Source organism: Salmo salar, unplaced genomic scaffold (genome assembly GCF_905237065.1).
Source record: "Salmo salar unplaced genomic scaffold, Ssal_v3.1, whole genome shotgun sequence".
In the NCBI taxonomy this organism is placed as follows: domain Eukaryota; kingdom Metazoa; phylum Chordata; class Actinopteri; order Salmoniformes; family Salmonidae; genus Salmo; species Salmo salar.
This window is the reverse complement of record NW_025548965.1, coordinates 7,501-32,124: the sequence shown is the minus strand read 5'-3', so window position 1 is coordinate 32,124 and position 24,624 is coordinate 7,501. Positions and strand designations below refer to the sequence as shown.

Here is a 24,624-nt window from a genome sequence, read left to right as displayed (position 1 = left end):
ATCTGATTTTAAGAATAAACATTTTAGAAATAGGCGGGGTTTAGCCATAAGTATGACTTTGTGGCTGTATTAACTAGTAACGACCAAAAGGATGCCTTTCGAGACAGTAGCTGTATTTACAGACAGACGGATCAGTAATGTGACCAATAGAAACAGAGAGAGAGAACAGGTCAGACCCGCCCCCCATCAACATAACAGCCATTCACAGAGCACCATTTCATCCCGTCCAATCAAAGCAGTGACCACCTGAGAGGATCATTAAAACATCAGCCAATCATCTTCCAGTTGTACAGTAACTTAAACCCGATGGAGGCTTTTAAACCATTTTGATGCAATTTACAAAAAGATTGTGATTAGAATCAACAACACATCTTTACACTCCACAGACAGACAGGCGGTGTCTGAAACAGCATGCTATTCCCTACATAGTGCGCTACTTTTGACCAGAGCCCTATGGGATAGTGCACTACTTTTGACCGGAGCCCTATGGGATAGTGCACTACTTTTGACCGGAGAACTCTGCACTATGTAGGGAATAGGGTGTCATTTCAGACAATCACATGGAGGGTGTTAGCCTAGTGTCCAAATATCCAACTACTCCAGTCTGTCTGTCTGTCTGTCTGATATCCAACTACACCAGTGTCTGTCTGTCTGTCTGTCTGATATCCAACTACACCAGTGTCTGTCTGTCTGTCTGTCTGTCTGTCTGTCTGATATCCAACTACGTCTGTCTGTCTGTCTGTCTGTCTGTCTGTCTGTCTGATATCCAACTACGTCTGTCTGTCTGTCTGTCTGTCTGTCTGTCTGTCTGTCCCATATCCAACTACGTCTGTCTGTCTGTCTGTGTCTGTCTGTCTGTCTGATATCCAACTACGTCTGTCTGTCTGTCTGTCTGTCTGTCTGTCTGTCTGTCTGATATCCAACTGCGTCTGTCTGTCTGTCTGTCTGTCTGTCTGATATCCAACTACACCAGTGTCTGTCTGTCTGTCTGTCTGTCTGTCTGTCTGTCTGTCTGTCTGTCTGTCTGTCCCATATCCAACTACGTCTGTCTGTCTGTCTGTCTGTCTGTCTGTCTGTCTGTCTCATATCCAACTAAGTCTGTCTCAAATCCGACTACGTCTGTCTGTCTGTCTGTCTGTCTGTCTGTCTGTCTGTCTCATATCCAACTACACCAGTGTCTGTCTGTCTGTCTGTCTGTCTGTCCCATATCCAACTACGTCTGTCTGTCTGTCTGTCTGTCTGTCTGTCTGTCTGTCTGTCTGTCTGTCTGTCCCATATCCAACTACGTCTGTCTGTCTGTCTGTCTGTCTGTCTGTCTGTCTGTCTGTCTCATATCCAACTAAGTCTGTCTCAAATCCGACTACGTCTGTCTGTCTGTCTGTCTGTCTGTCTGTCTGTCTGTCTCATATCCAACTACACCAGTGTCTGTCTGTCTGTCTGTCTGTCTGTCCCATATCCAACTACGTCTGTCTGTCTGTCTGTCTGTCTGTCTGTCTGTCTGTCTGTCTGTCTGTCTGTCTGTCTGTCCCATATCCAACTACGTCTGTCTGTCTGTCTGTCTGTCTGTCTGTCTGTCTGTCTGTCGGTCCCATATCCAACTACGTCTGTCTGTCAGACAGACAGACAGACAGACAGACAGACAGACGACAGACAGACAGTCTGTCTGTCTGTCCCATATCCAACTACGTCTGTCTGTCTGTCTGTCTGTCTGTCTGTCTGTCTGTCTGTCTGTCTGTCTGTCTGTCTGTCTGTCTGTCTGTCTGTCCCATATCCAACTACACCAGGGATCCTCCCTATACTGCTCCTATAAACACACACACACATCTGCCTCCACACTAGCTCTGGTCCAGGGTGTTACGTGTGACTTGGCTGAAGCTGAACCTGCCACACGTAACACCCTGGACCAGAGCCATCTCCACATCAAACCTGGTCTCTTCTACTACTACTACTCACGGTTCATAGTCACTCACTACGCTTTAAAAACATAACTTTTAAAATAATAATATATTTCAGGTATTAAATCATCTTATATAAAAACACAAAAGTAAAAGTTACCCCTCATACAGTGGGTATCAGAAGTATTCACCCAGCCATGGATTTGAACATTTTGTTTTGTGTCACAAAGTGGGATTCAATGGACCTTTTTTGGCCTAAATACAAAGCCTTATGTTTGGTGCAAATTCAACACAACACATCACTTGAGTAACTGCCTCCTTATTTTCCAGCATGGTGGTGGCTGCATCATGTTATGGGTATGCTTGACATCGGCAAATCCTGGGGAGTTTTTCAGGATAAAACAGAAGGCAAAATCCTAGAGGAAAACATGCTTCCCTCTGCATTCCAGCTGACACTGGGAGATGAATTCACCTTTCAGCAGGACAATAACCTAAAACACAAGGCCAAATATACACTGGAGTTGCTTACCAAGAAGATATTGAATGTCCCCGAGTGGCCTAGTTAGAATTTTGACTTAAATCTCCTTGAAGATCTATGGCAAGACTTGAAAATTACTGTCTAGCCCATTATCCCCAACACAATGACAGAGCTTGAACAATTTTTAAATGAATAATGTGCAAAGCTCCTAAGCCTGGTTCACATTGGCAGTTTTGAAGTGACTCAAATCCTATCCACATACAGATATGATTTCTGGCCAAGCAGCTTGTGTGTGGACGGTCAAATCGGATTTATTTGTAATAACATGGTAATTAGACTGTTCTTTGGCATATCTTGTTGCTTGCTAGCTACTCTGTTGACAAGAACATGTGGTAGCTAACTAGCGTGTTCATTTACAAATGAATTAGTGAATGCGCTAGAAAACTACAGATGTAGGATCTTAATTTGATCAATCTTTTGTTGCTGAGAATTTTCCTGCACGTGCACATTTGTAGTGTATTCAAGGTTTGAAAAGGCTTATAAAGTTTGTAATTTCCACTTTAAAATGTCAGATTTGATTCACCACCCCTTAAGATTTTTTTTTTATCAAGACCTACAAAAAAAAATGGCATTAATTATAATCCCCGTTATAATTCACATTTCCTGTTGCTGCAGGATTCTTTTTCTGCTTTAGGAAACTGGCTCAAATTAAGATCTTACATCTGTAAACAGCTAGCTAGCTAAGTGACTGTTGTGGCTAGCCAAAAAGGACTAGTTTTGACAAGTTGTATCATCTGATCCTTTGAGGCTTTTAGTTTTTTCTTACACTATGATTTTGAACACTCAAAAGCAACTGGGAAATGTCCATTCAGGCATTTTTGTCACCTTTGCTTTCCATACATAACTACTGAACGATAGGAAGCACCGGCCTACACCACTGCACACACATCCATCATTGCCATGTTAGCAAATGACTTGCTGTCTGAACACATACAAATCTGATTTGGTCACTCGTAATTGCTTGGACAGTCAGTATTTCAAAACTGATTTGAGCATTAAAAGACCTGCAGTGTGAATAAGGCTTTACATACTTACCTAAGAAGACTCACAGATGTAATCGCTGCCAAATGTTTTTCTAACGTGTATTGACTCAGGTGGGTGAATACTTATCTAATGAACGTATATCAGTGTTTTATTTTTGAATTAACAATTTTCTTTTAAATGAAAAATTTGAATTTTTCCAGTTTGACATTAAGAGTATTGTGTAAATAAATTACCCCCCCCAAAAAATAAAAAAAATAACAATTAATTTAATTTCAATCTTAGTCTGTAACGCAAAAACAATATGAACAAATCCAAAGGGGGTGAATACTTCATACATGTCTATACATCCCTCCCAAACAGTTGCTAAGGTAACAACATGTCCATACAGTACAGTTGTCCATGCAGTACCTGTTTATATTGCAGCTGAACTCTTGTTTGTTTGTTGTTGTTATATTTCAATGCAAAGCGGCACAAACATGTGGAAAAGCTTTGATAGGTGGTTTAACTTGATCTCTCTCTTTTTCATAGAGTTATTATAACGTAGACAAAGGATGGAACAACAATCTGGGATTACAAGGAACAGGATTATTCTTCCAGCTCAGTCCTGTCTGTGTGGCACGAGAGGAGAGGAGACGAGACGAGACGAGACGGAGACAGGCCGGGTTCTGGGTTGTATTCATTAGTGCACGCCATAATGAACGTTTCTTATTGTATAATAAGAAACGTTTCGTGTCCGTTTGGTTTGTAGGGAGAGCAGCCTGTTGGGTCCATATAGTCTGTAGACTGTGCTCTAGATGGGTCCATAGTCTGTAGCCTTGATGTGTCCGGAGACTGGGACCTTGATGCGTCCACAGGCTGTAGTCAGTCTGTAGACTGGGATTTTGATGGGTTCGTAGACTGGGACCTTGATTGGTCCATAGGCTGTAGTCAGTCTGTAGACTGGGACCTTGATTGGTCCACAGGCTGTAGTCAGTCTGTAGACTGGGATTTTGATGGGTTCGTAGACTGGGACCTTGATTGGTCCATAGGCTGTAGTCAGTCTGTAGACTGGGACCTTGATTGGTCCACAGGCTGTAGTCAGTCTGTAGACTGGGATTTTGATTGGTCCACAGGCTGTAGTCAGTCTGTAGACTGGGATTTTGATTGGTCCACAGGCTGTAGGCAGTCTGTAGACTGGGATTTTGATGGGTTCGTAGACTGGGACCTTGATTGGTCCACAGGCTGTAGTCAGTCTGTAGACTGGGATTTTGATTGGTCCACAGGCTGTAGTTAGTCTGTAGACTGGGACCTTGATTGGTCCAAAGGCTGTAGTCAGTCTGTAGACTGGGATTTTTATGGGTCCACAGGCTGTAGTCAGTCTGTAGACTGGGACCTTGATGGGTCCGTAGCCTGGGCAGCTCGGCCCAAGTCATCCTCCTCTCCCTTAGCTACCACCACTACCCACCCCCCTAGCTACCACTCACCTGTCAGTTTGGTGCTTTCGTCCCTTTTTGGCGGGGCAGGGCGCGGCCCCCGCCGTAACGTTGCATAGCCCGAGGACATGTACCCGTGGCCGCCGCCCTGCCCCGCCCTCTGTTGGTCCAGAGGGGGCGGAGGAGGGAGGGCCATGTCGTCCATGGAGACGGGTTCCAGCCGGGAGGAACCGTGACGCGTGAGGGAACCGTGACGCGAGATTGACTTCCTCTTCAAGGTCCGGTTCAGGTCCTCCAGGAAGTTTGGTTGGACTGAGGAAAGGGTACCGCTCCCCTTAGGCACCCCGGGGAGGTGGGAGGCAGGGGACAGGCGAAGGAGGCTGGGGGGTCTGCTGGTGCTGGTACGGGGGGACAGGGTAAGGTCTCCTGGACCGTGTGGCTCCGGGACAGCCTGTGTAGTGTCGGAGGCGGAGTCTTCTTCAGCGACTGCGTTTTCCATGATGATTGGCTGACGGGGTGGGAGATGGGCGCGGCCTGCGGCTGGGGGTTTACCACTGCGACCCTGGGGCCCCGGGTGGAGCTCAGAGAGGAGAGGTGGCGGGGGAGTAGCTCAGAGTCCGGAGGAGGAGGGGAAGTCTTCACTGGGCTGGGGTACTGAGGAAGAGAGGGGAAGTCTTCAATGGGCTGGCGGTACTGAGGAGGAGAGGGGAAGTCTCCACTGGGCTGGTGGTACTGAGGAGGAGAGGGGAAGTCTCCACTGGGCTGGCGGTACTGAGGAGGAGAGGGGAAGTCTCCACTGGGCTGGCGGTACTGAGGAAGAGAGGGGAAGTCTCCACTGGGCTGGTGGTACTGAGGAGGAGAGGGGAAGTCTCCACTGGGCTGGCGGTACTGAGGAAGAGAGGGGAAGTCTTCAATGGGCTGGTGGTACTGAGGAGGAGAGGGGAAGTCTTCACTGGGCTGGCGGTGCTGCCCGGTCTGCAGACCCTGGAGGACTAGAGGGAGGGCTGACAGGTTCAGCTTGCCTGGTTTAGGAGGAGCAGGAAGAGCAGGAGACCCCAAATCTTTAGCAGGAGATCCAGAGGAGGTGGAGGAGGTGCAGGAGGCGAGACCAGGCTGGGCAAACTTACTGACCAGAGACTCCACCTTCTTAGGCTGCCTCTGGGCCTCCTCCTGGTACTCCCCCGAGGAGTTAGACTTGATGGAGGAGGCGCGCTGGGGAGTGGGAGGAGGCCCTCTCTTCCCGAAGGAGCTGGTTGATGAGGTAGAGGAGGTGGAGGGAGACTTCTTAATGGGGGAGCCCATCTTGGAAGGAGGAAGGGGGAATTCAGGGGACAGGGGTGGGATCTGTCCTCCTGGCTGCCATCTTGGTTTAGCCTTGACCGCAGGGGGGGACTGCGGAGGCAGTGGGGCACCCGGGAACTGATTGACTATCTGTTTGGCCAGGGAGGGTGTGGGGGAGATGGGGGCAGACAAGGGGAGGGTTTTAGAGGAGAAGATGTGCTGTTTGGGCATCGTGGAAGGCGGCTGATTGGGCGAATGGCCTGTCGAGAAGCTTTGCTGCTTTTTCATTGGACCAGAAGGAGGGTAGGGCGACACTGGGGACAGGGGGATCCCTGGACCAAAAGTCTTAGGAGCAGTCTGGGGCGGGAAGACACCAGAGAAGGTTTTGGGAGGTGTGGGGGGTGGCAGTATGGGGGACAGGGGGGAGAGGGCAGGAGGAGGAGGAGGAGGAGGAGGAGGAGGGGACTCAGGTTGACCATCCAGCTCAGAGAAATCGTAGTTCATATTGGGGAACTTTTGGGCCAGGAACTGCTGCAACCCGGTGTTAGTAAGAGGGGGGGTACTGGTGGTCCTCCTCTGGGGGCGGAGGAGGGGGCAGGGTGTGGGCCTGGGACGGAGGAGGAGGGGGGGGATGAACTGAGGAACAGAGCTGGGGATGCTGAACCTCAGAGTGGCCATGGCAGAGCCTGGAGCAGGCATGGAGCAAGGGGGAGGAGGAGGAAGAGGAGGGTTGTAGTTGCTCGGAGCCAATGGCATGGTGTTGTAGTTGGGTTTGACAGACTGGAGGGGCGGGGCCGGAGGGCCTTGCTGCTGCTCCATTGGTTGGGCATTGTAATGATTGGCAGCCTGGTTGGCGCCACCCTGCAGGCGGGCGATGGTGCTGTACTCGACATAGTTGGTAGGGGCAGCCTGGTGAGGGGAGTGAGGAAGTGGGGAGGAGGAGGAGGGGGAGGGTCGGGGGAGAGTGGGAGGTTTCGGGGGAGACACTGGTGTAGCTGGTTCGGGATGCGGGGGCTGACTGGTGCATGGAGGGCAGCATCAGGGGGTAGGGTCTGCTCACTGACTCCATCCTCAACTAGAGAGAGATAGACAGAGAGAGAGAGACACAGAGAGAGAGACACAGAGAGAGACAGAGAGAGAGAGAGAGCGAGAGACAAAGAGAGCGAGAGACATGAGAGATAGAGAAAGAGAGCGAGACAGAGAGCGAGACAGAGAGAGACAGAGAGAGAGAGAGAGCGAGACAGAGACATGGATCTGTGTTAGATGATATTGTATTAATGATTTCATACATTACTATCCCATGCTAGAAAACCCAACATGGTGTTATTTGAAAAACATGTTCATTTGTCTCGTATTAAACACTGTAAAACATGTACATTTGTCACTATATTGAGGCATTACATTCAGCAGAAAACAAAAACAAATAAATGGACAACTGGGCTAGAAAAGGGCTTCTGAAAAACAAGAGTAGAACTGGGCTTCTGAAAACAAGAGTAGAACTGGGCTTCTGAAGCACAAGAGTAGAACTGGGCTTCTGAAAACAAGAGTAGAACTGGGCTTCTGAAAACAAGAGTAGAGAACTGGGCTTCTGAAAAACAAGAGTAGAGAACTGGGCTTCTGAAAACAAGAGTAGAACTGGGCTTCTGAAGCACAAGAGTAGAACTGGGCTTCTGAAAACAAGAGTAGAACTGGGCTTCTGAAAACAAGAGTAGAACTGGGCTTCTGAAACACAAGAGTAGAACTGGGCTTCTGAAACACAAGAGTAGAACTGGGCTTCTGAAAAACAAGAGTAGAGAACTGGGCTTCTGAAACACAAGAGTAGAACTGGGCTTCTGAAACACAAGAGTAGAACTGGGCTTCTGAAAACAAGAGCAGAGAACTGGGCTTCTGAAAAACAAGAGTAGAACTGGGCTTCTGAAATACAAGAGGAGAGAACTGGGCTTCTGAAACACAAGAGTAGAACTGGGCTTCTGAAACACAAGAGTAGAACTGGGCTTCTGAAACACAAGAGTAGAACTGGGCTTCTGAAACACAAGAGTAGAATTGGGCTTCTGAAACACAAGAGTAGAACTGGGCTTCTGAAACACAAGAGTAGAACTGGGCTGAAACAGAAGAGTAGAACTGGGCTTCTGAAACACAAGAGTAGAACTGGGCTTCTGAAACAAGAGCAGAGAACTGGGCTTCTGAAACACAAGAGTAGAACTGGGCTTCTGAAACACAAGAGTAGAACTGGGCTTCTGAAACACAAGAGTAGAACTGGGCTTCTGAAACACAAGAGTAGAACTGGGCTGAAACACAAGAGTAGAGAACTGGGCTTCTGAAACACAAGAGTAGAACTGGGCTGAAACACAAGAGTAGATAACTGGGCTTCTGAAACACAAGAGTAGAACTGGGCTTCTGAAACAAGAGTAGAGAACTGGGCTTCTGAAACAAGAGTAGAGAACTGGGCTTCTGAAACACAAGAGTAGAACTGGGCTTCTGAAACACAAGAGTAGAACTGGGCTTCTGAAACAAGAGTAGAAAACTGGGCTTCTGAAACAAGAGTAGAGAACTGGGCTTCTGAAACACAAGAGTAGAACTGGGCTTCTGAAACACAAGAGTAGAACTGGGCTTCTGAAACACAAGAGTAGAACTGGGCTTCTGAAACACAAGAGTAGAACTGGGCTTCTGAAAAACAAGAGTAGAACTGGGCTTCTGAAACACAAGAGTAGAACTGGGCTTCTGAAACAAGAGCAGAGACCTGGGCTTCTGAAACAAGAGCAGAGAACTGGGCTTCTGAAACAAGAGGAGAGAACTGGGCTTCTGAAACAAGAGGAGAGAACTGGGCTTCTGAAACAAGAGGAGAGAACTGGGCTTCTGAAACAAGAGGAGAACTGGGCTTCTGAAACACAAGAGTAGAACTGGGCTTCTGAAACAAGAGTAGAACTGGGCTTCTGAAATACAAGAGGAGAACTGGGCTTCTGAAATACAAGAGTAGAGAACTGGGCTTCTGAAACACAAGAAAAGAGAACTGGGCTTCTGAAACACAAGAAAAGAGAACTGGGCTTCTGAAACAAGAGGAGAGAACTGGGCTTCTGAAACAAGAGAAGAGAACTGGGCTTCTGAAACAAGAGTAGAGAACTGGGCTTCTGAAACAAGAGAAGAGAACTGGGCTTCTGAAACAAGAGAAGAGAACTGGGCTTCTGAAACAAGAGGAGAGAACTGGGCTTCTGAAACAAGAGGAGAGAACTGAGCTTCTGAAACAAGAGGAGAGAACTGGGCTTCTGAAACAAGAGCAGAGAACTGGGCTTCTGAAACACAAGAGTAGAACTGGGCTTCTGAAACACAAGAGTAGAACTGGGCTTCTGAAACACAAGAGTAGAACTGGGCTTCTGAAACACAAGAGTAGAACTGGGCTTCTGAAACACAAGAGTAGAACTGGGCTTCTGAAACAAGAGGAGAGAACTGGGCTTCTGAAACAAGAGGAGACTGGGCTTCTGAAACAAGAGTAGAACTGGGCTTCTGAAATACAAGAGGAGAACTGGGCTTCTGAAATACAAGAGGAGCACTGGGCTTCTGAAACACAAGAGTAGAACTGGGCTTCTGAAACACAAGAGTAGAACTGGGCTTCTGAAACACAAGAGTAGAACTGGGCTTCTGAAACACAAGAGTAGAACTGAGCTTCTGAAACACAAGAGTAGAACTGGGCTTCTGAAACACAAGAATAGAACTGGGCTTCTGAAACACAAGAGTAGAGAACTGGGCTTCTGAAACAAGAGCAGAGAACTGGGCTTCTGAAACACAAGAGTAGAGAACTGGGCTTCTGAAACACAAGAGTAGAGAACTGGGCTTCTGAAACAAGAGCAGAGAACTGGGCTTCTGAAACACAAGAGTAGAACTGGGCTTCTGAAACACACGAGTAGAACTGGGCTTCTGAAAAACAAGAGTAGAACTGGGCTTCTGAAACAAGAGCAGAACTGGGCTTCTGAAACACAAGCCGAAGAGAACTGGGCTTCTGAAACACAAGAGAAGAGAACTGGGCTTCTGAAACACAAGCGAAGAGAACTGGGCTTCTGAAACACAAGAGAAGAGAACTGGGCTTCTGAAACACAAGAGTAGAGAACTGGGCTTCTGAAACACAAGAGTAGAACTGGGCTTCTGAAACACAAGAGTAGAGAACTGGGCTTCTGAAACACAAGAGAAGAGAACTGGGCTTCTGAAACACAAGAGTAGAACTGGGCTTCTGAAACACAGCTTTCCATCTACACTCTGACCAAGAGACATTTCCTTGCATTTTTTTAGACAATAAAACCATCAGTGTTCTCTGATGTGATATCCAGACAGGATACAGAAGCCAAGGGAGTTGTGACAAACACCAACAGAGTAGAATTAAAAACACCAGTGCTTTATAGTAACACAGTAACACAACAGTGCTTTATAGTAACACAGTAACACACCAGTGCTCTATAGTAACACAGTAACACACCAGTGCTCTATAGTAACACAGTAACACACCAGTGCTCTATAGTAACACAGTAACACACCAGTGCTCTATAGTAACACAGTAACACACCAGTGCTCTATAGTAACACAGTAACACACCAGTGGTGTATAGTAACACAGTAACACACCAGTGCTCTATAGTAACACAGTAACACACCAGTGCTCTATAGTAACACAGTAACACACCAGTGCTCTATAGTAACACAGTAACACACCAGTGGTGTATAGTAACACAGTAACACACCAGTGCTCTATAGTAACACAGTAACAGACCAGTGCTCTATAGTAACACAGTAACACACCAGTGCTGCAGAGTAACACAGTAACACACCAGTGGTGCAGAGTAACACAGTAACACACCAGTGGTGCAGAGTAACACAGTAACACACCAGTGGTGCAGAGTAACACAGTAACACACCAGTGGTGTATAGTAACACAGTAACACACCAGTGCTGCATAGTAACACAGTAACACACCAGTGCTCTATAGTAACACAGTAACACACCAGTGCTCTATAGTAACACAGTAACACACCAGTGCTCTATAGTAACACAGTAACACACCAGTGGTGCATAGTAACACAGTAACACACCAGTGGTGCAGAGTAACACAGTAACACACCAGTGCTCTATAGTAACACAGTAACACACCAGTGGTGTATAGTAACACAGTAACACACCAGTGCTCTATAGTAACACAGTAACACACCAGTGCTGCATAGTAACACAGTAACACACCAGTGGTGCAGAGTAACACAGTAACACACCAGTGCTCTATAGTAACACAGTAACACACCAGTGCTGCATAGTAACACAGTAACACACCAGTGCTCTATAGTAACACAGTAACACACCAGTGCTCTATAGTAACACAGTAACACACCAGTGCTCTATAGTAACACAGTAACACACCAGTGCTCTATAGTAACACAGTAACACACCAGTGGTGTATAGTAACACAGTAACACACCAGTGCTCTATAGTAACACAGTAACACACCAGTGCTCTATAGTAACACAGTAACACACCAGTGCTCTATAGTAACACAGTAACACACCAGTGGTGCAGAGTAACACAGTAACACACCAGTGCTCTATAGTAACACAGTAACACACCAGTGCTCTATAGTAACACAGTAACACACCAGTGGTGCAGAGTAACACAGTAACACACCAGTGGTGCAGAGTAACACAGTAACACACCAGTGCTCTATAGTAACACAGTAACACACCAGTGGTGCAGAGTAACACAGTAACACACCAGTGCTCTATAGTAACACAGTAACACACCAGTGGTGCAGAGTAACACAGTAACACACCAGTGCTGCATAGTAACACAGTAACACACCAGTGCTGCAGAGTAACACAGTAACACACCAGTGCTGCAGAGTAACACAGTAACACACCAGTGCTGCAGAGTAACACAGTAACACACCAGTGCTCTATAGTAACACAGTAACCCTCAGTCCCTCCCCAACATCAACTCTGTCCCTCCCCTAACCTCAACCCTCAGTCCCTCCCCCAACCTCAGTCCCTCCCCTAACCTCAACCCTCAGTCCCTCCCCCAACCTCAACCCTCAGAGCCTCCCCCCAACCTCAACCCTCAGAGCCTCCCCCAACCTCAACCCTCAGTCCCTCCCCAACCTCAACCCTCAGTCCCTCCCCCCAACCTCAACCCTCAGTCCCTCCCCCCCAACCTCAACCCCCAGTCCCTCCCCCAACCTCAACCCTCAGTCCCTCCCCCAACCTCAACCCTCAGTCCCTCCCCAACCTCAACCCTCAGTCCCTCCCCCAACCTCAACCCTCAGTCCCTCCCCCAACCTCAACCCTCAGTCCCTCCCCTAACCTCAGTCCCTCCCCCCAACCTCAGTCCCTCCCCCAACCTCAACACTCAGTCCCTCCCCAACCTCAATCCTCAGTCCCTCCCCAACCTCAACCCCTCAGTCCCTCCCCCAACCTCAACCCTCAGTCCCTCCCCCCAACCTCAACCCTCAGTCCCTCCCCTAACCTCAACCCTCAGTCCCTCCCCTAACCTCAACCCTCAGTCCCTCCCCCAAACTCAACCCTCAGTCCCTCCCCTAACCTCAACCCTCAGTCCCTCCCCTAACCTCAACCCTCAGTCCCTCCCCCAAACTCAACCCTCAGTCCCTCCCCTAACCTCAACTCTCAGTCCCTCCCCCAACCTCAACCCTCATTACCTCACTCCTAATAGGGAGGCAGGTCATTAGAGACAGGTGACAGGGTAAGGTGAGGAATACTGAGGCAGGTGAACAGACAGGTGACAGGTAAAGGTGAGAGGCAGGTGAACAGACAGGTGACAGGTAAAGGTGAGAGGCAGGTGAACAGAGACAGGTGACAGGTAAAGGTGAGAGGCAGGTGAACAGACAGGTGACAGGTAAAGGTGAGAGGCAGGTGAACAGACAGGTGACAGGTAAAGGTGAGAGGCAGGTGAACAAAGACAGGTGACAGGTAAAGGTGAGAGGCAGGTGAACAGAGACAGGTGACAGGTAAAGGTGAGAGGCAGGTGAACAGACAGGTGACAGGTAAAGGTGAGAGGCAGGTGAACAGAGACAGGTGACAGGGTAAGGTGAGAGGCAGGTGAACAGACAGGTGACAGGTAAAGGTGAGAGGCAGGTGAACAGACAGGTGACAGGTAAAGGTGAGAGGCAGGTGAACAGAGACAGGTGACAGGGTAAGGTGAGAGGCAGGTGAACAGACAGGTGACAGGTAAAGGTGAGAGGCAGGTGAACAGACAGGTGACAGGTAAAGGTGAGAGGCAGGTGAACAGAGACAGGTGACAGGTAAAGGTGAGAGGCAGGTGAACAGACAGGTGACAGGTAAAGGTGAGAGGCAGGTGAACAGACAGGTGACAGGTAAAGGTGAGAGGCAGGTGAACAGAGACAGGTGACAGGGTAAGGTGAGAGGCAGGTGAACAGACAGGTGACAGGTAAAGGTGAGAGGCAGGTGAACAGACAGGTGACAGGTAAAGGTGAGAGGCAGGTGAACAGAGACAGGTGACAGGGTAAGGTGAGAGGCAGGTGAACAGAGACAGGTGACAGGTAAAGGTGAGAGGCAGGTGAACAGACAGGTGACAGGTAAAGGTGAGAGGCAGGTGAACAGAGACAGGTGACAGGTAAAGGTGAGAGGCAGGTGAACAGACAGGTGACAGGTAAAGGTGAGAGGCAGGTGAACAGACAGGTGACAGGTAAAGATGAGAGGCAGGTGAACAGACAGGTGACAGGTAAAGGTGAGAGGCAGGTGAACAGACAGGTGACAGGGTAAGGTGAGAGGCAGGTGAACAGACAGGTGACAGGTAAAGGTGAGAGGCAGGTGAACAGACAGGTGACAGGGTAAGGTGAGAGGCAGGTGAACAGAGACAGGTGACAGGGTAAGGTGAGAGGCAGGTGAACAGACAGGTGACAGGTAAAGGTGAGAGGCAGGTGAACAGAGACAGGTGACAGGGTAAGGTGAGAGGCAGGTGAACAGACAGGTGACAGGGTAAGGTGAGAGGCAGGTGAACAGACAGGTGACAGGTAAAGGTGAGAGGCAGGTGAACAGAGACAGGTGACAGGTAAAGGTGAGAGGCAGGTGAACAGAGACAGGTGACAGGTAAAGGTGAGAGGCAGGTGAACAGACAGGTGACAGGTAAAGGTGAGAGGCAGGTGAACAGACAGGTGACAGGTAAAGGTGAGAGGCAGGTGAACAGACAGGTGACAGGTAAAGGTGAGAGGCAGGTGAACAGACAGGTGACAGGTAAAGGTGAGAGGCAGGTGAACAGACAGGTGACAGGTAAAGGTGAGAGGCAGGTGAACAGACAGGTGACAGGTAAAGGTGAGAGGCAGGTGAACAGACAGGTGACAGGGGTAAGGTGAGAGGCAGGTGAACAGACAGGTGACAGGTAAAGGTGAGAGGCAGGTGAACAGACAGGTGACAGGTAAAGGTGAGAGGCAGGTGAACAGACAGGTGACAGGTAAAGGTGAGAGGCAGGTGAACAGAGACAGGTGACAGGGTAAGGTGAGAGGCAGGTGAACAGACAGGTGACAGGTAAAGGTGAGAGGCAGGTGAACAGAGACAGGTGACAGGTAAATGTGAGAGGCAGGTGAACAGACAGGTGACAGGGTAAGGTGAGAGGCAGGTGAACAGACAGGTGACAGGGTAAGGTGAGAGGCAGGTGAACAGACAGGTAAAGGTGAGTGTGTCAGTACAGAGGGTACCTCATCCTGGGTGCCTCTCTTCCAGGCCTCGGAGAAGATGGAGCTGACCTGGCTCTGAGAGCGGCTGTGGCCTGACAGGTTGTTCTCTGATACAGCAACACCACTATCACTACTGCAGTGGGTCGACTGGGACTCTGGAGGGAGAGAGGGATGGGGGAGAGAGAGAAAGGGAGGGAGGGAGGGAGGAGAGGGAGGGAGGGAGGGCGGGAGAGAAAGGGAGGGAGGGAGGGAGGGATGGGAAGAGGAGAGAGAGAGAGAGAGAGAGAGAGAGAGAGAGAGAGAGAGAGAGGCGAAGAGAGGAGAGCAGAGGGCAGGGAGGGAGTTAGGGAGGGAGGGAGGGAGGGAGGAGAGGGAGGGAAGGAGGAGAGGAGAGGGAGGGAAGGAGAGAGAGAGAGGACAGGGAGGGAGGGATGGGGAGAGAGAGAGAGAGAGAGAGAGAGAGAGAGAGAGAGAGAGAGAGAGAGAGAGAGGAGAAGAGAGGAGAGCAGAGGGCAGGGAGGGAGTTAGGGAGGGAGGGAGGGAGGAGAGGGAGGGAAGGAGGGAGAGGAGAGGGAGGGAAGGAGAGAGAGAGTGGACAGGGCAGGAGGGAGGGAGGGAAGGCAGGAAGGAGAGAGAGAGAGGACAGGGAGGGAGGGAGAGGCGGGAAGGAGAGAGAGAGAGGACAGGGAGGGAGGGATGGGGAGAGAGAGAGAGAGAGAGAGAGAGAGAGAGAGAGAGAGAGAGAGAGAGAGAGAGAGAGAGGAGAGAGAGGAGAGCAGAGGGCAGGGAGGGAGTTAGGGAGGGAGGGAGGGAGGAGAGGGAGGGAAGGAGGGAGAGGAGAGGGAGGGAAGGAGAGAGAGAGTGGACAGGGCAGGAGGGAGGGAGGGAGGGAAGGCAGGAAGGAGAGAGAGAGAGGACAGGGAGGGAGGGAGGGCGGGAAGGAGAGAGAGAGAGGACAGGGCAGGAGGGAGAGAAGGCAGGAAGGAGAGAGAGAGAGAGAGGACAGGGAGGGAGGGAGGGCGGGAAGGAGAGAGAGAGGACAGGGAGGGGAGGGCGGGCGGGCGGGCGGGAAGGAGAGAGAGAGGACAGGGAGGGAGGGATGGGGAGAGAGAGAGAGAGGAGAGGAGAGGAGAGGAGAGGGAGGGAGGGGAGAGGGAGAGAGGAGAGGGGAGGGAGAGGAGAGAGAGTTAGAGCAAGTAGAAATCGTATACATACTGCTAAGTCAGTGGGTAACTGCTGCAGGGTTGATGTCTAATCAATTTTAATTCAGTCATTTCAGGAAGTAAACTGAAATTCCTGGAATTGTACTTCCTGAAATGACTGAATTGAGATAAAAATAGACCTCATCCCTGCAATACTGTGTGTTGTGTTGTAGGTGTGTGTCTGTCCAGCACCACTCACCAGGCAGGCTGGATGAGCTGGATCCAGACTTGATAGAGGAGCTAGAGAGAGAGGACCAGTCGTAGGCTGCCTCAGTCCTCTTCATAGCCTCCTGGTAGTTCACATACAGGGTCTTCCCATACTGGAGACACAGAGATACATAGGTCATTAGTCGTTCAGGTGTACTCACTAGTCGTTCAGGTGTCTTCATTAGTCGGTCAGGTGTATTCATTAGTCGTTCAGGTGTCTTCATTAGTCGGTCAGGTGTATTCATTAGCCGGTCAGGTGTATTCATTAGCCGTTCAGGTGTACTCATTAGTCGTTCAGGTGTATTCACTAGTCGTTCAGGTGTATTCACTAGTCGTTCAGGTGTACTCATTAGTCGGGCAGGTGTACTCATTAGTCGGGCAGGTGTACTCATTAGTCGGGCAGGTGTACTCATTAGTCCGGCAGGTGTACTCATTAGTCGGGCAGGTGTACTCATTAGTCCGGCAGGTGTACTCATTAGTCGGGCAGGTGTACTCATTAGTCGGGCAGGTGTACTCATTAGTCGGGCAGGTGTACTCATTAGTCCGGCAGGTGTATTCATTAGTCGGGCAGGTGTACTCATTAGTCGGGCAGGTGTACTCATTAGTCGGGCAGGTGTACTCATTAGTCGGGCAGGTGTACTCATTAGTCGGGCAGGTGTACTCATTAGTCGGGCAGGTGTACTCATTAGTCGGGCAGGTGTACTCATTAGTCGGGCAGGTGTACTCATTAGTCCGGCAGGTGTACTCATTAGTCGGGCAGGTGTACTCATTAGTCGGGCAGGTGTACTCATTAGTCGGGCAGGTGTACTCATTAGCCGTTCAGGTGTATTCATTAGTCGTTCAGGTGTACTCATTAGCCGGTCAGGTGTATTCATTAGCCGGTCAGGTGTACTCATTAGCCGGTCAGGTGTACTCATTAGTCGGTCAGGTGTATTCATTAGTCAGTCAGGTGTATTCATTAGTCGTTCAGGTGTATTCATTAGTCATTCAGGTGTATTCATTAGTCAGTCAGGTGTATTCATTAGTCGTTCAGGTGTATTCATTAGTCGTTCAGGTGTATTCATTAGTCGGTCAGGTGTACTCATTAGCCGGTCAGGTGTATTCATTAGTCAGTCAGGTGTATTCATTAGTCGTTCAGGTGTATTCATTAGTCGTTCAGGTGTATTCATTAGTCATTCAGGTGTATTCATTAGTCAGTCAGGTGTATTCATTAGTCGTTCAGGTGTATTCATTAGTCGTTCAGGTGTATTCATTAGTCAGTCAGGTGTACTCATTAGCCGTTCAGAAACAGACATCGGTTTCCTCAGCAAAATGGTTTGCAATGGAAACGTTTTACTCCAAGCATAAAACGTTTCGCAACGAGAACAAGAGTTTCTATTGAACAAATTCAGGTAGGGTCCCTGCCCGTTTCATTCCAGCTTGCTTCTGTTCGGTTCCCAGTGAATAAAACCCAGATGTTCCCACACCTTTCCATCAGAGACAAACACTTTTCAGTTTGACCATTGACGTATTCTGTCCAAGGCGTCCCTGGTGAGTACTCTCACGACTATGGCTCTGCTTTCCATTACTCTCATTGGTTAAGTTGTTGCCGAGGCAACGTCACGTTACCTTGGCGTCGCGTATCCCGTTGATCCACTGGTGTAGGGTTCTGACGTCGTCACAACACAGGTACTTGATGTACTGGGATTTCTTCTGGATCTGAGGATGCTGAAGACAGACGGAGAGATGATGGGACATGTTAACCACAACGCTTCACAATAATACAACGCTTGGATTTCTCTCATTTGTTTCTTTTAATTGATCTATAATCTCTCACGGACAGATTCTGCTGACAAAAAAAAATGATGCACCGTTTTAGTTGTGGTGTTATTAAGCAAGATGAATTGGGCTAAAACCCCAGCCCAACTGTAGCCTCTCTACTGTATGTAGCCTCTCTACTGTATGTAGCCTCTCTACTGTATATAGCCTCTACTGTATATAGCCTCTCTACTGTCTATAGCCTCTCTACTGTCTATAGCCTCTCTACTGTCTATAGCCTCTCTACTGTATATAGCCTCTCTACTGTATATAGCCTCTACTGTATATAGCCTCTCTACTGTATATAGCCTCTCTACTGTATGTAGCCTCTCTACTGTATATAGCCTCTACTGTATATAGCCTCTCTACATAGCCTCTCTACTGTATATAGCCTCTCTACTGTATATAACCTCTACTGTATATAGCCTCTCTACTGTATATAACCTCTACTGTATATAGCCTGTCTACTGTATATAGCCTGTCTACTGTATATAGACTCTCTACTGTATATAATCTCTCTACTGTATATAGCCTCTCTACTGTATATAGCCTGTCTACTGTATATAGCCTCTCTACTGTATATAATCTCTCTACTGTATATAGCCTCTCTACTGTATATAACCTCTCTACTGTATGTAGCCTCTCTACTGTATATAGCCTCTCTACTGTATATAGCCCCTCTACTGTATATAGCCCCTCTACTGTATATAGCCTCTCTACTGTATATAGCCTCTCTACTGTATATAACCTCTCTACTGTATATAACCTCTCTACTGTATATATCCTCTCTACTGTATATAGCCTCTCTACTGTATATAGCCTCTCTACTGTATATAGCCTCTCTACTGTATATAACATCTCTACTGTATATAGCCTCTCTACTGTATATAGCCTCTCTACTGTATATAGTCACTCTAGTGTATATAGTCACTCTACTGTATATAGTCACTCTACTGTATATAGCCTCTCTACTGTATATAGCCTCTCTACTGTATATAACCTCTCTACTGTATATAGCCTCTCTACTGTATGTAGCCTCTCTACTGTATGTATCCTCTCTACTGTATATAGCCTCTCTACTGTATATAGCCTCTACTGTATATAGCCTCTCTACTGTATATAGCCTCTACTGTATATAGCCTCTCTACTGTATATAGCCTCTCTACTGTATATAGCCTCTCTACTGTATATAGCCTCTCTACTGTATATAGCCTCTCTACTGTATATAGCCTCTCTACTGTATATAGCCTCTCTACTGTATATAGCCTCTCTACTGTATGTAGCCTCTCTACTGTATATAGCCTCTCTACTGTATATAACCTCTCTACTGTATATAGCCTCTCTACTGTATGTAGCCTCTCTACTGTATGTATCCTCTCTACTGTATATAGCCTCTCTACTGTATATAGCCTCTACTGTATATAGCCTCTCTACTGTATATAGCCTCTACTGTATATAGCCTCTCTACTGTATGTAGCCTCTCTACTGTATATATCCTCTCTACTGTATATAACCTCTCTACTGTATATAGCCTCTACTGTATATAGCCTCTCTACTGTATATAGCCTGTCTTTTTACTGTTGTTTTATTTCTTTACTTACTTATTGTACTACACCTAATACCTTTTTTGCACTATTGGTTAGAGCCTGTAAGTAAGCATTTCACTGTGAGGTCTACTACACCTGTTGTATTCAGCATTTCACTGTAAGGTCTACTACACCTGTTGTATTCAGCATTTCACTGTAAGGTCTACTACTACACCTGTTGTATTCAGCATTTCACTGTAAGGTCTACTACACCTGTTGTATTCAGCATTTCACTGTAAGGTCTACTACACCTGTTGTATTCAGCATTTCACTGTGAGGTCTACACCTGTTGTATTCAGCATTTCACTGTGAGGTCTACTACACCTGTTGTATTCAGCATTTCACTGTAAGGTCTACTACACCTGTTGTATTCAGCATTTCACTGTAAGGTCTACTACACCTGTTGTATTCAGCATTTCACTGTGAGGTCTACTACACCTGTTGTATTCAGCATTTCACTGTAAGGTCTACTACACCTGTTGTATTCAGCATTTCACTGTGAGGTCTACTACACCTGTTGTATTCAGCATTTCACTGTGAGGTCTACTACACCTGTTGTATTCAGCATTTCACTGTAAGGTCTACTACACCTGTTGTATTCAGCATTTCACTGTGAGGTCTACTACACCTGTTGTATTCAGCATTTCACTGTGAGGTCTACTACACCTGTTGTATTCAGCATTTCACTGTGAGGTCTACTACACCTGTTGTATTCAGCATTTCACTGTGAGGTCTACTACACCTGTTGTATTCAGCATTTCACTGTAAGGTCTACTACACCTGTTGTATTCAGCATTTCACTGTGAGGTCTACAACACCTGTTGTATTCAGCATTTCACTGTGAGGTCTACTACACCTGTTGTATTCAGCATTTCACTGTGAGGTCTACTACACCTGTTGTATTCAGCATTTCACTGTAAGGTCTACTACAGCTGTTGTATTCAGCATTTCACTGTGAGGTCTACTACACCTGTTGTATTCAGCATTTCACTGTGAGGTCTACTACACCTGTTGTATTCAGCATTTCACTGTACGGTCTACTACACCTGTTGTATTCAGCATTTCACTGTAAGGTCTACTACTACACCTGTTGTATTCAGCATTTCACTGTGAGGTCTACTACACCTGTTGTATTCAGCATTTCACTGTGAGGTCTACTACACCTGTTGTATTCAGCATTTCACTGTGAGGTCTACTACACCTGTTGTATTCAGCATTTCACTGTTAGGTCTACTACACCTGTTGTATTCAGCATTTCACTGTGAGGTCTACTACACCTGTTGTATTCAGCATTTCACTGTGAGGTCTACACCTGTTGTATTCAGCATTTCACTGTAAGGTCTACTACACCTGTTGTATTCAGCATTTCACTGTAAGGTCTACTACACCTGTTGTATTCAGCATTTCACTGTGAGGTCTACTACACCTGTTGTATTCAGCATTTCACTGTGAGGTCTACTACACCTGTTGTATTCAGCATTTCACTGTAAGGTCTACTACACCTGTTGTATTCAGCATTTCACTGTAAGGTCTACTACACCTGTTGTATTCAGCATTTCACTGTGAGGTCTACTACACCTGTTGTATTCAGCATTTCACTGTGAGGTCTACTACACCTGTTGTATTCAGCATTTCACTGTGAGGTCTACTACACCTGTTGTATTCAGCATTTCACTGTAAGGTCTACTACTACACCTGTTGTATTCAGCATTTCACTGTAAGGTCTACTACACCTGTTGTATTCAGCATTTCACTGTAAGGTCTACTACACCTGTTGTATTCAGCATTTCACTGTGAGGTCTACTACACCTGTTGTATTCAGCATTTCACTGTGAGGTCTACTACACCTGTTGTATTCAGCATTTCACTGTGAGGTCTACTACACCTGTTGTATTCAGCATTTCACTGTAAGGTCTACTACACCTGTTGTATTCAGCATTTCACTGTGAGGTCTACTACACCTGTTGTATTCAGCATTTCACTGTGAGGTCTACTACACCTGTTGTATTCAGCATTTAACTGTAAGGTCTACTACACCTGTTGTATTCAGCATTTCACTGTGAGGTCTACTACACCTGTTGTATTCAGCATTTCACTGTGAGGTCTACTACACCTGTTGTATTCAGCATTTCACTGTAAGGTCTACTACACCTGTTGTATTCAGCATTTCACTGTAAGGTCTACAACACCTGTTGTATTCAGCATTTCACTGTGAGGTCTACTACACCTGTTGTATTCAGCATTTCACTGTGAGGTCTACTACACCTGTTGTATTCAGCATTTCACTGTGAGGTCTACTACACCTGTTGTATTCAGCATTTCACTGTGAGGTCTACTACACCTGTTGTATTCAGCATTTCACTGTGAGGTCTACACCTGTTGTATTCAGCATTTCACTGTGAGGTCTACTACACCTGTTGTATTCAGCATTTCACTGTAAGGTCTACTACACCTGTTGTATTCAGCATTTCACTGTGAGGTCTACTACACCTGTTGTATTCAGCATTTCACTGTAAGGTCTACTACACCTGTTGTATTCAGCATTTCACTGTGAGGTCTACTACACCTGTTGTATTCAGCATTTCACTGTGAGGTCTACTACACCTGTTGTATTCAGCATTTCACTGTGAGGTCTACTACACCTGTTGTATTCAGCATTTCACTGTGAGGTCTACTACACCTGTTGTATTCAGCATTTCACTGTAAGGTTTACCTACACCTGTTGTATTCGGCGCACGTGACCAATAAACGTTGATTTGATTTGAGGCAATACAGAGACTGTTTCTCAGGAGGTTTATAAACTGTACCACTAGATGGCAGTGTGCTCGCTGGATACGGTTGTTCTCTCCTCTGACAGGAAGACCGAGGGCAGCGATTCAACATCCTCAATCCCTCCGCTGTACCCAGTTACTCCCATCAGGGATTACATGGAAACATTACCATCAGACCAGAATAGAAACCTTCTCTGTTTACTAGGAGGGGGAATATTTGGTGTATAATTGACATGTCTTTAGAGTCTGACTCTTATATTAGAAAGAGTCCTGACAAGAGAAATAATGGTAGTTTACTGGATCTCCCTCCTCCTCCCCTACTTCGCCCTCGTCTCTCTCCAGTCTCTCCTCCGTCTCTCTCCAGTCTCTCTCCAGTCTCTCTCCTCCAGTCTCTCTCCAGTCTCTCTCCTCCGTCTCTCTACAGTCTCTCTCCTCCGTCTCTCTCCAGTCTCTCTCCTCCGTCTCTCTACAGTCTCTCTCCTCCGTCTCTCTACAGTCTCTCTCCTCCGTCTCTCTCCTCCGTCTCTCTCCTCCAGTCTCTCCTCCAGTCTCTCTCCTCCAGTCTCTCTCCTCCAGTCTCTCTCCTCCAGTCTCTCTCTACAGTCTCTCTCTACAGTCTCTCTCCAGTCTCTCTCCAGTCTCTCTCCAGTCTCTCTCCAGTCTCTCTCCAGTCTCTCTCCTCCGTCTCTCTCCTCCAGTCTCTCTCCTCCAGTCTCTCTCCAGTCTCTCTCCTCCAGTCTCTCTCCTCCAGTCTCTCTCCCAGTCTCTCTCTCCAGTCTCTCTCCAGTCTCTCCCCTCAGTCTCTCTCCAGTCTCTCTCCTCCAGTCTCTCTCCTCCAGTCTCTCTCCTCCAGTCTCTCTCCTCCAGTCTCTCTCCTCCAGTCTCTCTCCTCCAGTCTCTCTCCCGTCTCTCTCCTCCGTCTCTCTCCAGTCTCTCTCCTCCAGTCTCTCTCCTCCAGTCTCTCTCCTCCAGTCTCTCTCCTCCGTCTCTCTCCAGTCTCTCTCCTCCGTCTCTCTCCAGTCTCTCTCCTCCGTCTCTCTCCTCAGTCTCTCTCCAGTCTCTCTCCTCAGTCTCTCTCCAGTCTCTCTCCTCAGTCTCTCTCCAGTCTCTCTCCTCCATCTCTCTCCAGTCTCTCTCCAGTCTCTCCTCCGTCTCTCTCCTCCGTCTCTCTCCTCCAGTCTCTCTCCAGTCTCTCTCCTCCAGTCTCTCTCCTCCAGTCTCTCTCCTCCAGTCTCTCTCCTCCGTCTCTCTCCAGTCTCTCTCTCCAGTCTCTCTCCTCCAGTCTCTCTCCTCCAGTCTCTCTCCTCCAGTCTCTCTCCTCCAGTCTCTCCCCAGTCTCTCTCCAGTCTCTCTCCAGTCTCTCTCCAGTCTCTCTCCTCTGTCTCTCCCCAGTCTCTCTCCTCTGTCTCTCCCCAGTCTCTCTCCTCCGTCTCTCTCCTCCGTCTCTCTCCTCCGTCTCTCTCCTCCGTTTCTCTCTCCCCGTTTCTCTCTCCCGTCTCTCTCCTCCGTCTCTCTCCAGTCTCTCTCCAGTCTCTCTCAGTCTCTCTCCAGTCACTCTCCTCCGTCTCTCTCCAGTCTCTCTCCTCCGTCTCTCTCCAGTCTCTCTCCTCCGTCTCTCTCCAGTCTCTCTCCTCCGTCTCTCTCCAGTCTCTCTCCTCCAGTCTCTCTCCAGTCTCTCTCCTCCAGTCTCTCTCCAGTCTCTCTCCTCCCGTCTCTCTCCTCAGTCTCTCTCCACCGTCTCTCTCCAGTCTCTCTCCTCCAGTCTCTCTCCTCCGTCTCTCTCCAGTCTCTCTCCAGTCTCTCTCCTCCAGTCTCTCCTCAGTCTCTCTCCAGTCTCTCTCCTCCAGTCTTTCTCCTCCGTCTCTCTCCTCCGTCTCTCTCCTCCGTCTCTCTCCTCCGTCTCTCTCCTCTCACCCAGTATCCCCCCCAAGTATCCCCCCTCTCTACACTCCCCAAGTATCTCCCCCCTCTCTCCTCTCACCATGTTTCTCCCCCTCTCCTCTCCCCATGTATCTCCCCCCCTCTCTCCTCTCCCCATGTATCTCCCCCTCTCTCCTCTCCCCATGTATCTCCCCCTCTCTCCTCTCCCCATGTTTCTCCCCCCTCATGTATCTCCCCCCTCTCTCCTCTCCCCATGTTTCTCCCCCCTCATGTATCTCCCCCCCCTCTCTCCTCTCCCCATGTTTCTCCCCCCCTCATGCATCTCCCCCTCTCTCCTCTCCCCATGTTTCTCCCCCCTCATGTATCTCCCCCCTCTCTCCTCTCCCCAAGTATCTCC

The 24,624-nt window shown here is 48.1% G+C and overlaps 1 pseudogene; it reads right to left on the bottom strand.

The window, feature by feature from the left end:
* Nucleotides 1-1,669: 1,669 nt before the first annotated feature.
* LOC123735043 (ras-associated and pleckstrin homology domains-containing protein 1-like) overlaps nt 1,670-24,624 on the bottom strand; it is a 27,405-nt pseudogene continuing 4,450 nt past the window's right edge.